Consider the following 12,500-nt stretch of genomic DNA (forward strand, 5'->3'; position numbering starts at 1 on the left):
AGGTATTGTCTGAAGTGCTGCAGATCTTCAGCATCTCAGATGAGTCCTCTGGTGGATAATATACCAGCACCTGTATAACCAGGGCACTGTCAGCTGCTGTGGTACGGACAGAGACATCATAAGGGCATTAGATGGCATGGGTTGCCCCCACACAGAATCAAGGGGGATGCATGTCAAGGAGGACAGTAAGGTGTGTGTGTAGTATTAACCATCCTTGGTACCGGGACCTTTCACTGCACACTTGGGGACCTATTAGGAGTTTTGCAGACATCAACAACACCAAATTCATTGATAGGATGCTGTAGAATATGGAAAAATCATATTTGTTTTTAATGAACAACAAAGGAGAAAAACACCACAATGTGAGTATTCTATGACATGGCCCATTTACCAGAAGTACTGGAGACCAGTGATTGCACCATGATATCAAGGCCCCGCCTGCTCCACCTAACATCCAGTATATCAATCAGAAGGGTTTATACACCACACCATGTGGTGTGCAGCACTTGGGAATTATACACAATGTGGCTGTGACACTCCAGGCAGTTCATTTGATCCCCATATTAAGTACGTGTGCAGTGCATAGTAGTGTTTTGTGTGGGGTAGACTGTCATGGTGATATGTAATGGTAGGTACATGTATTTCCAGCCATATACTTTAATATACTGTTAAATGGACTTAGTGAATATAGGCAGCAGACCACTCATAATGTTACCCACTGCTGCGTGTTACAAGTCATGCAGGACATGTCTTGGGTCCATGGCTAATGACTCTCATCGACAGGTCCCAGACCTTGGCAGTGATAACTTTAACACCATTCTGTCACAAGACTATAGCGGCTTCAGTGATTTATCCCCTCCAACCTGTTTGCTAATGTAGTCCATCACCAGTGTCAACAGTTGTGGGCTTAGAACACCATCATGAGTCTAGGCTCTGTTCATACTTGTGTCGGGTCTACTTCACGATGTCGAAAGCCGACAATATCGAAGCTGAAATTGTCAGCACCACAACATCGAAAGCCAGAACATCATGCAGGTAAACGAAATCTCTGTAGGGGGAGATTTCTATTTACCTCAATGTAGTGTGGTCTTGGAGTTGCAATATTTAAGTAGGGGGGTGTGGGGGGTGCAGGGGGGCTTGCCCCCCTGCCTACACTAGTTAGTTTTTATTTATTTTTTTTTAAACATTATTCGATGTTTTACTACATCGATCACTAGAGGCTGACCTTTAGTGATTCGATAACGTGATACAGACGCCTTGTGTCATTGGGTCCTTGTATATAGCTTGCACTAATTCTACCAACATTAGTCGGGCTACAAATCATCACAGAACTGCCCCAAATGAGCTTTCTTGAAATCTTGTCATATATTTTCTCCAAGTCTAGGAATGCCCAATTAGACTCTTTCCTAATCTCCCGTTTCTCCAGTATCTGTCACACTGCAAACATCAGGCTGGCTGTGTTGTATACTGATCTACTGCTCATCTCCCATCATATTTTCTACTAGTCTCTCTCTCTCTATTTATTAATCACCCTCCACAGAACTTTCAAGCAGTGTGATAGAGTCTGATACCCCTTTACTCCCCACTGTTGTGAATAATAATAATACCCATCTGTTAACCACATAGGCCACTGGACATACTCCCTTTTTATGGGTGACCGAGAAACAGTCTGGTTAAGGGACTTGCTCAAGGTCACACAGTAGGCAAATGAGGGCTGAGAGAGACAAAACTTGTACCACAGGAACTACAGCTCCAGCATTAACCCCTGCATCAATTGTCAGACTAAATCATACATTGGCACAAGGGTGCTTATTCCTCATTCATCTGGGATATGACTTTCTATCCATCATACCTCTCAACCCTCCAGATTTTTGCACAATGTCCAGCTTTTTGCCTTATATTTTGACCTATTCTTCATAAATTTGTGTTTTTCTGGCAAATCATTGAGGACTGAAGCCATTAAATAATGACATACATTTGACGGAAAGACTTCAAATCCTTCAGGAAAAAAAAAAGAACAAAACTGTACTGCATTTTATTTACTCGTTTCATTGCATATTAATTGAATATTGTAATCTGAAACTCTCTCTGCAGTTAGTTTGCCAGGGCTAATTCAACACTAGAAGTGTAAGCCATCTGGTTTCAGTGAGGTTGTCCTCTTTGAAGTTCTGTGTTTAACTGTTATCCTGGAGGGTTTATCCCTTGTCTTATAGTACTGGTATAGTCTGATTTCTGTATATTTATTTGTGCTTAGTATCAGAGATGTTTGGCTAGTAGCTGCAGTGGTACGGCAGTAGCATTGTTACCTCATAGCAAGAGGTTCTCCCATTCGATTCTTGGCGTGGCTTGGGAGTGCCTGCTGTGTGGAGTCTGCATGTCCTCCCCGCAGTTGGGTAGTGTTCGAAAGACATGCGTGCGTAAATGGGTGTGCCTTCATTGAACGTTGGGCATCGAGCTGGCATCTTGGCGTTTCGTAAAAATCTACTGCCAATCATTAGCGGACAGGAGTTCCGCTGTGGTGACCCCTTACCGAGAAAAAGCTGAAAAGACAAACAAAAACATCTGTTTGGCTGGCTGTGACCAGTCTGTAATCATCTGGACGTACAATCTGATTTAAGCGTAGTTTTTTGCACTTGCATTGTCTCAATGATAGTCATCAAAACTGTAGTGCATTTTATTTATTTGTTTCATTGAATATTAATTGAATATTGTGGTCTCTCTCTCTGCAATTTGTTTCCCACCAACCCCTCCCTAGTGTTGTTGTAGTGTTAAACTGGATGGCTTTGGAATTGCCAACCCCTCCACTAAATTTGTGTTTGGACACTCCTCCTGGACCCATCTCATTTGCTCACTCAACTGAGTACAGTGAGATCATGTGGAAAGGACAAACCCCATAGTCTCTTAATCTTGCTCTGTTTCTTCCCTCTCCATTTTAACTGTGTTCTACCTACTTTATTACCTTATTTTGCTGTTCTGTGTGCTCTTAAGTGTTCAAGTGCTCTTATTCTGCATTTATTACTGATTGTTAGTAGCCTGATTAAATAAGTCTGCTGTTCTAAGCACCTCAGTTTTGGTTTTGACACTTGTGCTTCAGGCCATTTATTTTACATTTAGGGTTTTTGTGGTCTACACTCTAGTGGACAAACCCTTATCAAATCCTGATCTCCATAAGTTCACCAAGTATTCAGAACACTATGTCTGGACAATTCCCATCAGTTTCTCCTGCCAGCCTGGTCGACATGGGCATACTGAGACAGTGTAGCAACTGCCTCATGTTCACGGACAGTCCTCTTCTCCTAGCACATAATTCTTCTACTTGCAAGAAATGCATCTACATCTGTAGCTGGAATCCATCCTCTCTCATGCCACAGTTAGTACTCCTGACAAAGAGGAGAGTGACAACACAAACACCACACCACCCACATCATACAGGCAAGTACAACACCCACCCACCTATGTAGGGGTCCTCGATAAAAACTTACCTAAACAACAGAGACCCCCAAAACACACACACAAACATTCCACACACAACACCAATCACATCACACACAGTAGACAACACACCAGTTCTCACAAACACAGCCCATTAGGCATAACAATAAACCAACACAGCCCATAAGGCATAACAATGAACCAAACATATTGGTCATTGGCGACTCAATAGTGAGACACACTGATGTCCCCTCACCAGGCTCCACAAGGAGAAGGTCATGGTCAGCTGTCTGTCAGGTGCCAGAATCTGCCACATCACGCACACACTTAAGTCACTTCACAACAGGTACAAGTATGACTCCGTCATTGTCCATATTGGTGTGAATGACTTGAGATGTACCTCCCCAGACTATATGAAGAGAGACATGATTGAGTTGTCAGAGGATGTGTCCCAGGCCGGTATGATCTTAACCCTAAGCAGCATCCTACCTTCACCAAGAATACCACCACAATATCAACAAAAAATAATTGACTTCAACAATTGTCTTAGTTTCTGGTGTCTTTCCAAGGGGATCCATTATCTGTCTGCCTGGGATGACATGGTTGACACGCCTCAATGCTTTGCCGGAGATGGGCTCCAGCTGTCACTCCTGGGGTTCTGGATCTTGGCCAAGGGTCTTCCTCCTCCATTGTGCCTTTTTTAGGCTATGTCCAAAGAGAAATCTTCCAACATAAAAGATCTGTCAGAAAGCAAATTGAAGGTCATGCTGCTCAATGCTAGGAGCCTTAACTTGAAAATGCACTCACTGGAGGCTCTCCTCACATTGGAAGATGCCGATGTCTATGTGGCCATGGAACCTTGGTTCAGGGCTACAGAGAGCATCCCTGCCTTACCAGGCTATACCTCATTCCACACTTTCTGACCCCAAATGAGGTCAGAAAGACAAAGAGTGGTGGAGGCTCTATCTTCATTAAGGAATGGCACACCTCCAGACTGGTTTGCCAGCATGACGCACTGGAATTACTCCAGGTGCAATTGACAGTTGGCAAGACATCCATGCAAGTTATAGCCAGCTATAGACCCCCCTCCTTGTCACAGGACACCCACTCCTCCTACCTGGACCTACTTGACTCCATCAAGGTACCTCCTAACACCCTGATCCTTGGTGATTTCAATTACCCCACCATAGACTGGGTGAACTATTCCTGCACTAATGCACTCACCCAGTGATTCCTTGACTTCATCAGTTCTAATGCAGTAGACCAGCTCGTCTCATCCCCCACAAGGGGAGATAACATTCTGGACTTGGTTCTCACCAATATGGTTAACCACTGTATCACTTCCATAGCATGTTCTTCCCTGGTGAGATCAGCTCATTGGTCTGTCTCATTCAAAGTTTCTATCCCACCCAACCCCTCCCCAGCCATAACCAGGCTACAAAAATTCTCAAAAGCTGACTACAACCTCCTAAGGGAGGGTATCAGTAGCTTCACACCACCACCACCCTCAGAGGATACAGACAGCTATGCTGAACAATATGCCAATGCAGTATGCAAGCACCTGTACAACTGCATGGACTCAGCGATACCCAACAGAACTAAAACTTGCTCCTCAAGGAAACACAAACCTGTCTGGTGGACATCTTCTATCAATAGGCTTTACAACAAAAGGAATAAACTGTTGTCCAAGAGTAAAAAGGAACAAATTCCATGTTAGAAAAACTCACTCCTTAGCCTCAACAAGCAAATTAGATCACTAGTGAAAACCTCCAAAGCCAATTATGAGTTGAAGCTAGCCTCCAAAACAAAGGGAAACCACAAGTCCTTCTTCAGTTACATCAGGAACCACCATGGAAAAGCCCAGGTTTGTTCCAAATTAGTACTTAATGGTACCACTTACACTGATCCTGCTGTCTTAGCCAACCTGCTAGCTGATAGGTTCAGTGCAAACTTCATCCCCCCTAGCCCTCCCCCAAAGGCCCATTCAATATACCCAGTACTTGTCCCACACCTCACATCTCAGTAGATCAAGTGGTAAAGGCCCTATCCAAGGCAAAGAACACAGCTTCCATGGGACCTGACAGTGTCCCAGGCTGTATTCTGTGTACCATCTCCATCAAGAACTAGCCTTGCTGTTGACCACCCTATTCAACCACAGGCAAAGTACAGGCTTCATTCCAGCAGAATAGAAAACTGTCATTGTCATCCCCTTGCACAAAGGTGGTGCTGCTTCTGACCCAGGAAATGATCGCCCCATTAGCTTGACAAGTCTGATCTGTAACACCATGGAGCGCATTATTATGGTTCTCATAAACAAGGACATAGGCGATCTGCAAGCACTTGACCCACCCAATTTGGATTCGTCAGGGACAGGTCTTACCTACTGAACTTGGTTGACTTCTCTGAGACTGTCACTAAGGCCCTGGATGAGAGAAAGTCAGTACGTACAGCTTACCTTGATTTGGCAAAGGCCTTTGACACAACCCCCCACTTGAGCATCATCGAAAAGCTAACACAACTTGGCATAAATCCCTACCTCGTCAGGTGGGTGGCCAACTGGCTCACTGATAGGACCCACTAGATCAAAATAGGTGCCACCACCTTCGACAGCAGACCTGTCACTAGTGGTGTTCCCCAGGGATCTGTCCTGGGACCCCTACTGTTTTGCATCTACTTCTCAGAGGTTCAGGCAAAGACAAAGGGCCTATGGCTGACCAAGTTTGCAGATGACTGTAAGTTGGGTGCTGTCATTGACTCCCCAGATGATGTTAACATACTGCAAGAGGGGCTCACAGCTACAAATTACTGGTGTCAAAGTCATGGCGTTAAGATAAATGCAAAAAGATGTATCATCATACCATTTGGCAAAAACACAGCGCCTTCTGATTACCACATCAATGGCAACCCCCTAAGCACACAACCTGTGGTGAGAGACCTGGGTACTCAGGTTAACAACAATCTCACATTCGACCATCATGTGGCGGCAGTGGTCAGAAAAGCCTTTTACTTGGTTCATCTCATATGTAAAGGGATTGCATTCAGGAAAAAAAGGAGGTTATTACCGCTCTGTACTCCTCCCTCATTAGGCCTATAATTGAGTATAATGCTCCGTTTGGTATGTACCTCTCCAAATACCTGCACCAAGAGGAAAGGCCACATAAATACCTCACAAAGAGAATCCATGGCCTCCAACATATGTCCTATGTGGACAGGCTCAAATCACTATCACTCTACTCGGTGTCATACAGATTGCTCAGAGGTGATGTGTGTGTTACCTACAAGACAATATCAGACCCTGCCCTACTAGAGATGCTCCATATCCTTAAGTCTAACAACTTATGCATTACCTGCTCGATAGGCCTAAATCTAATATGTGACATCAAGAAAACCTGCTGGAGAAACAGTTTTGTCTCCCAGAGGCTGTCCCATCTCTGGACTAGACTTCCCATACATGTCAAACAGAAAGGGAAGCAAATACTCTGGGAAAAATTGCCAGGGAATTGTTATGAGTAGGCTTGTATAGGCCCCTAGGGCTGATAGCCTAGTACCAACCTATGAACCTATGAGGACCTCGTTGACCCTCTTCAAGCACAACCTTGATGAGTGGATAGGAAACCACAAATTTTTCCCAGGAGTTCCACCTTTGTCCCTCATTGACAGGGGTGACTGAGGGTTTTCTGGGGGTATAAACTCTTGGCTAAGATTGTAAGGGTCCCAGGGCCATTAGCCTAGTAACCTCTTATGATCCTATGAAATGTGTGCTAACACAAATCCTGTTATTATAGCAACACTCTTAAGATGATAAGACCAATATTTAAAATATGCCCTTATTTTTGGGCTTTTGCCCCTCCTTTATTGTAGGCTTTGTCCAGATATCTTGCAGATTGAGAGGTATGCTCTCCATACTGCAATAAGTATCCTCAGGAGCTATTTCTCTCCTAATTCACCAAGCATCTTTACCCTACCTGCCATGACCCCAACTGTGCCCGCTGCTTTCCCCAACTTCATTTTCTTTAGTGCTGTTCTTCCTTCTTCTAGGGTGGGCTCTTCTTCCTTCTTCGAGGGTGGGCTCTTCTTCCTTCTTCAAGGGTGGGCTCTTCTTCCTTCTTCGAGGGTGGGCTCTTCTTCCTTCTTCAAGGGTGGGCTCTTCTTCCTTCTTCGAGGGTGGGCTCTTCTTCCTTCTTCGAGGGTGGGCTCTTCTTCCTTCTTCGAGGGTGGGCTCTTCTTCCTTCTTCGAGGGTGGGCTCTTCTTCCTTCTTCAAGGGTGGGCTGTTCTTCCTTCTTCGAGGGAGGGCTCTTCCTCCTTTTTAATTGTAGGTTGTGCCTGGATCAATACAGTTTTTGTGTTTTTTTTTCATTCAGAAGCTGCTGGAAGTATTGCTTCTATCTGCCTTTGATATCATGTGGACTGATGAGCAGGTTGTTGTTGGCATCCCTTATAAATGGTGACTGATGACTGTCTTCTTTATTTTGCTGTTTTTGTCTTGCAACCTGATTTCTTTGTGCCTTCTACTGATCCATTTCCAGAAGCTAGTAGAGTGCCTCTGGATGCCAGTTCTTTATCTTTGAGACTACTCTCTCAATTTTTTTCTAGGGTGGGCTCCTCCTCTTCTTTCCTCATAGGCTATGTCGGTGGCAGTACATATTCCGTGGGGTTTCTTCATTCAGAAGCTGCTAGAAGTCCTCCTCCCATCTACCTTTGATATTCTGTGGACTGGTGAGCAGGTTGTTATTGGCATCCCTTTGAAGGATGCCTTACTGTCTTTCTTATAGGTTCATAGGTGTTTACTAAGCTAACTACCACAAGGGCATTTTTAAGCTTAGCCATGCATCCCAAATCTCTGACAAGTTCTGATACCCTCGATAAGTGTAACATGGGCCTGGAAGGTGAACCATTTACAGGTTACCTGTTTGCATCAGAGACATAGGTGCCAAACCAGGGGTGAATTTTTGGTTTCCCATCCAATTGTCCAAGTTGCACTTGAACTGGATTAGGGAGGAACTCTGCTTCACATGGATGGGGAGCCTGTTCCATAGACAGGGTAGTTTTTGGGATACATACATATCTCTCTAGCAGGTCTTATTTATATCACAGGCAAGGTTTATGTTTTAACAATGGGTAATTCTGGTACTGTTTGTTTTGTGGATATGCAGGAGGCCCATCAGAGTGGGGTCTGGCAATGCCCTGTATACCAGGCATAGATCTCCCCTCAAAAGCCTGTAGAAGACAGAATATAGGGATAGGGCCTTGAGGCGGTCTGCATAGGACATATTACTTATGTCCTATATTCTTTTAGTGAGGAACCTATATTTTTGTCTTTGCCTTATAACCTGATAGAGTTTCCTTGTGCCATCTACCAAGTCTTTTTTCATAAGTTGTTAATGCGCTTTTGATGCCTTATTCTTTGCAAATGCAACTCCTCGCTTAGCCTGTTTGTTAGCCAGCCAGTAGTCCTTCCTAGCCTGGTCAGTCTTTTCTATCTCCCACTTCCTCCTGTGCTCCTTCTTTCTTTTGATGACCACCTGGACTTCTGCATTCCACCACCAGCTTTCCTTATGTACCAGTTTTCTATATCTGGCTTAGCCGCAAATCTGACCTTTAGCCCTCACACATGCTGATTTGAGGTACTGCCATTCCTCTTCAATTTCTCTTATTTCCTCTACTTCCTGAAGTGCTAAAGCCCTAAGTATTTCCTTGAATTCTTTTGCTTTTACTCCGATAAACTCAGTCTTCTCTGTCAACTGCTTGCAGCTGATTGTGGCCAACATTTGTTTATGTTGTGGGCCTCCTCTTTTGTTAGGGATGGCTTTGCAATCTCAGATTCTAACCCAATGCCTTTTCCTTACTAGGAGGAACTCTCCCTGAATTGCAGGTTGACCACCTTGTATGTGACCTTGCGACTGTCTCTGTCTTGCTGAACTATCTGTTGGCCACCCTCACCCTATCTGTCAGAGAGAAGTTTAGAATGGCTTCACCTTTTTTTCTGTTGCCCCACCCCTGTGGACCAAGGCAGTCCTCGTATCCTGTTCTGTCTGTCACAATATGTGCATCCAGGTCCCCATTATCAACACAACTCATGTTGTCCTGCTTTATCTAGTAGGTTCTGCACTGCTGTATGAATACAGTCTTATTCTTAGTATTACAACCTTGTTGTGAGGCCCAGGCTAAGATTATAAATACTGCCCTATCTTTACAGTGGAGACTGATTGCCATGAGTCCCTCATCGTCTTCTGAAGCCTCTCTCTCAGTGCAATTCCCACACCACGTCTAGTCTGTCCTCTACCTGAGTAGTAGATTCTGGATCCCAATCCAAGTGGCTTTGCTGCACTGCCCTTCCATCTTGTCTCCTGGATACACAGGATGTCCTGCCTGCTCTTTTCCATTATGTCATCTGCTTAAATGGTGCATCCTGTCAGTATATCTATATTCATTGTAGCAATTCTTACTTCATGTTTGGCAGCCTGACTAGTTTTATGTCCAGCTTTCATAAATCATCTTTATGGTAAGCACACAGTGGCAAATAGAAGTACATAGTTCTCTCTTAACATTTCCATGGGTCACTGGCATAGGTTGGACAGGCCAAGTCCTCAAACTACTTGTCACCAGCAGAGGCCCTGGAGTTTACTGATTGTTTATAAATACACACACACACACACACACACACACACACACATATATATATATATATATATATATGTCTTTATCAGCTGATCAAGTTTTCAGAAACTCAAACTTCATATGATTTGATCGTGTTTGTGAAAATTGGAAGTTTTTGAATAGAGATCGTGGTACACCAAGGATCAGGAAATTTTCCCTTTTCTTCACTGTAGTGCGATCTTGGAGCTGGTATATATAATTTGCAGTGGGTGTGGGTAGGGGCTTGACCTCTGCAAAAATGTAAAAAAGTAGATTTCTGTGGCTTTTTTTTGATGTTCGAGTTTTCAGAAACTCGATCATATTGCCTCTTTGATATTTTTTTTTGGGAGTTACCAGAAAGTCAATCAGCTGACATAGATCTCTCTCTCTCTCCCTCTCTCTCTCTATATATATATATATATATATATATATATATATATGGGTCTATGTTTATATATCGAAATTATACTACATCGAAACCCATTTTACTGAGCACACGTTAGCAAATGTACATAACACTGAAACATCCAAGTAACGCAAAATAGAACATCGAAATTAAACCTGGTGAATGCTACCATACTGTAACTACAACTTAAACAAGAAGTGACAAGTCCATTAAATAAAATTATATGAAAGCCATCTTCCACAGTAACATAAATAACATGTCCAATCACTACGAAAGCCATCTTCCATAACGTGTCCAATCACATACAAAACTAACTGAGAATTGTAACTTCACATTTTTAATAAGTGTGCAATCGCGGTTACATACTGTAAGTTTGAGTATTCTTTATAACTAAATATTGTTTCAAATTGTTGCTGACGGCGTAACAAACTCCGCTTTTTCGGAGATGGGGGACAAGCAGTACACATTCTCAGCCGTACCTCGTCAACTCTGTTTTGTTCCCTTGCAATAGCGCAAAGTACAGTATGAAGGTCTGACACATGCTTTCCAGTTATACATTTAAACTGGTGATGCCAAGCCTCGACAGAATTCTGGGTCCTTGGCAAAAATAACTCATTAAGTACTGAAAAATTCCAAAACCCCACTGGAAATAACAGTAGAAACCTGATCTAATTAGCTGATGTAGTTGAAAATGATCTGGGTTTACCCAGTAATTACCACTCAATAAAGTATCTCAAATGTTCCTTGCCCTCATTAGGAAAGTTACACTTTAGTTTATTAATCATTGCAATTACATCTTTCTCTTGTAAAAATGCTAAAGCAGCTAGTTTTTTAACAGATAGTTGGAATGAAATGCTACTGTTGTATAACGAACCGAGACCTAAGCTCTGCATCTTCCTCCAAAGGTTCCTCCCAAAGTGAAAAAAACATCCTTTACAAATGACATTATTAACATTCATCCATATGCTTTTTACAGCAGCAACTTCGAAGTCAAAAGGATATAACTCACTTGGCACGTTAAATCATGTTCCTCTATGAAAGCAAAATCACAATGTCACATGTAATTGTAACCTTTCAAGATCTTTTTGTCATTAAACAAAACAGTAAAGGAACAGTTTTTGTATATGCTCCATACTTTATTAGAGAATGAATGGTATATAATTGTTGGCAAGCTGTACCTCTAACAAAGTAGGTGCCGCCCATTAACCAGATATCCGACTGTGCTAAATGTATCAAATTCTTCTTAGTGGTGAAGACAACAACAACATTCTCATTACTCTTATCAGCCATTGTTTTCTGCATAAATGTACCTTCTATTAATGGATAATCCATCACATTTAACTTTAATAGCATGAGATCTGTGTGTAAACTTTACCTTTACATTTCAACCAAGCCCTCCTGACTTGTAGTAATGCACGTCTACTAAGAACACTAGATGCATATTCTAAAGAGGAGGAGGCAATGGCATCATTCACTATGATGCAAGGGGAGTCTCATAATAAACTTGCTCTCTCTTTCAAACTTAAAGAAACAGAATACTTTTCAGCCTGTACGGGATCTCCTCCGTGGTGATGAGCTACAGACTTTAAAAGTTCCTCCCCCCCGTAGTAACAAAGGCAGTGATAGCTCAACCTCTACAGTTCTCTGTTAATTTTCGAGTGCAACACCATGAATTTTTAAGTTTTGTAGACTTCTCTAAATGGTAAGTGTACCCGTCTAAGACTAAGATCTTTTTACTCTCTGAGAGATGGTTGTCGTGTACACTTGTCCAAGCACTCCGTGAGGTAGTTCCTCAACATTCGCCATACTGGATGTGGGTACGATGTACAACATTTTCTAATTAGAGTAATTTATATACTGTTGCGTGCTATGTAATAGGGTATTTGGTTTGTCAATCATTTAAGCTTCATTATAACAGTGTTTCGATGTTATGTACGTTCGCTAAAGTGTGCTCGGCAAAACAGGTTTTGAGATAGTGTAATTTCGATATATAAAGATAGACCCATATATATGTATGTATATACA

This window comes from Protopterus annectens, chromosome 14.part0, assembly GCF_019279795.1.
Source record: "Protopterus annectens isolate FY-2018-M chromosome 14.part0, PAN1.0, whole genome shotgun sequence".
Classification (NCBI taxonomy): Eukaryota; Metazoa; Chordata; order Ceratodontiformes; family Protopteridae; genus Protopterus; species Protopterus annectens.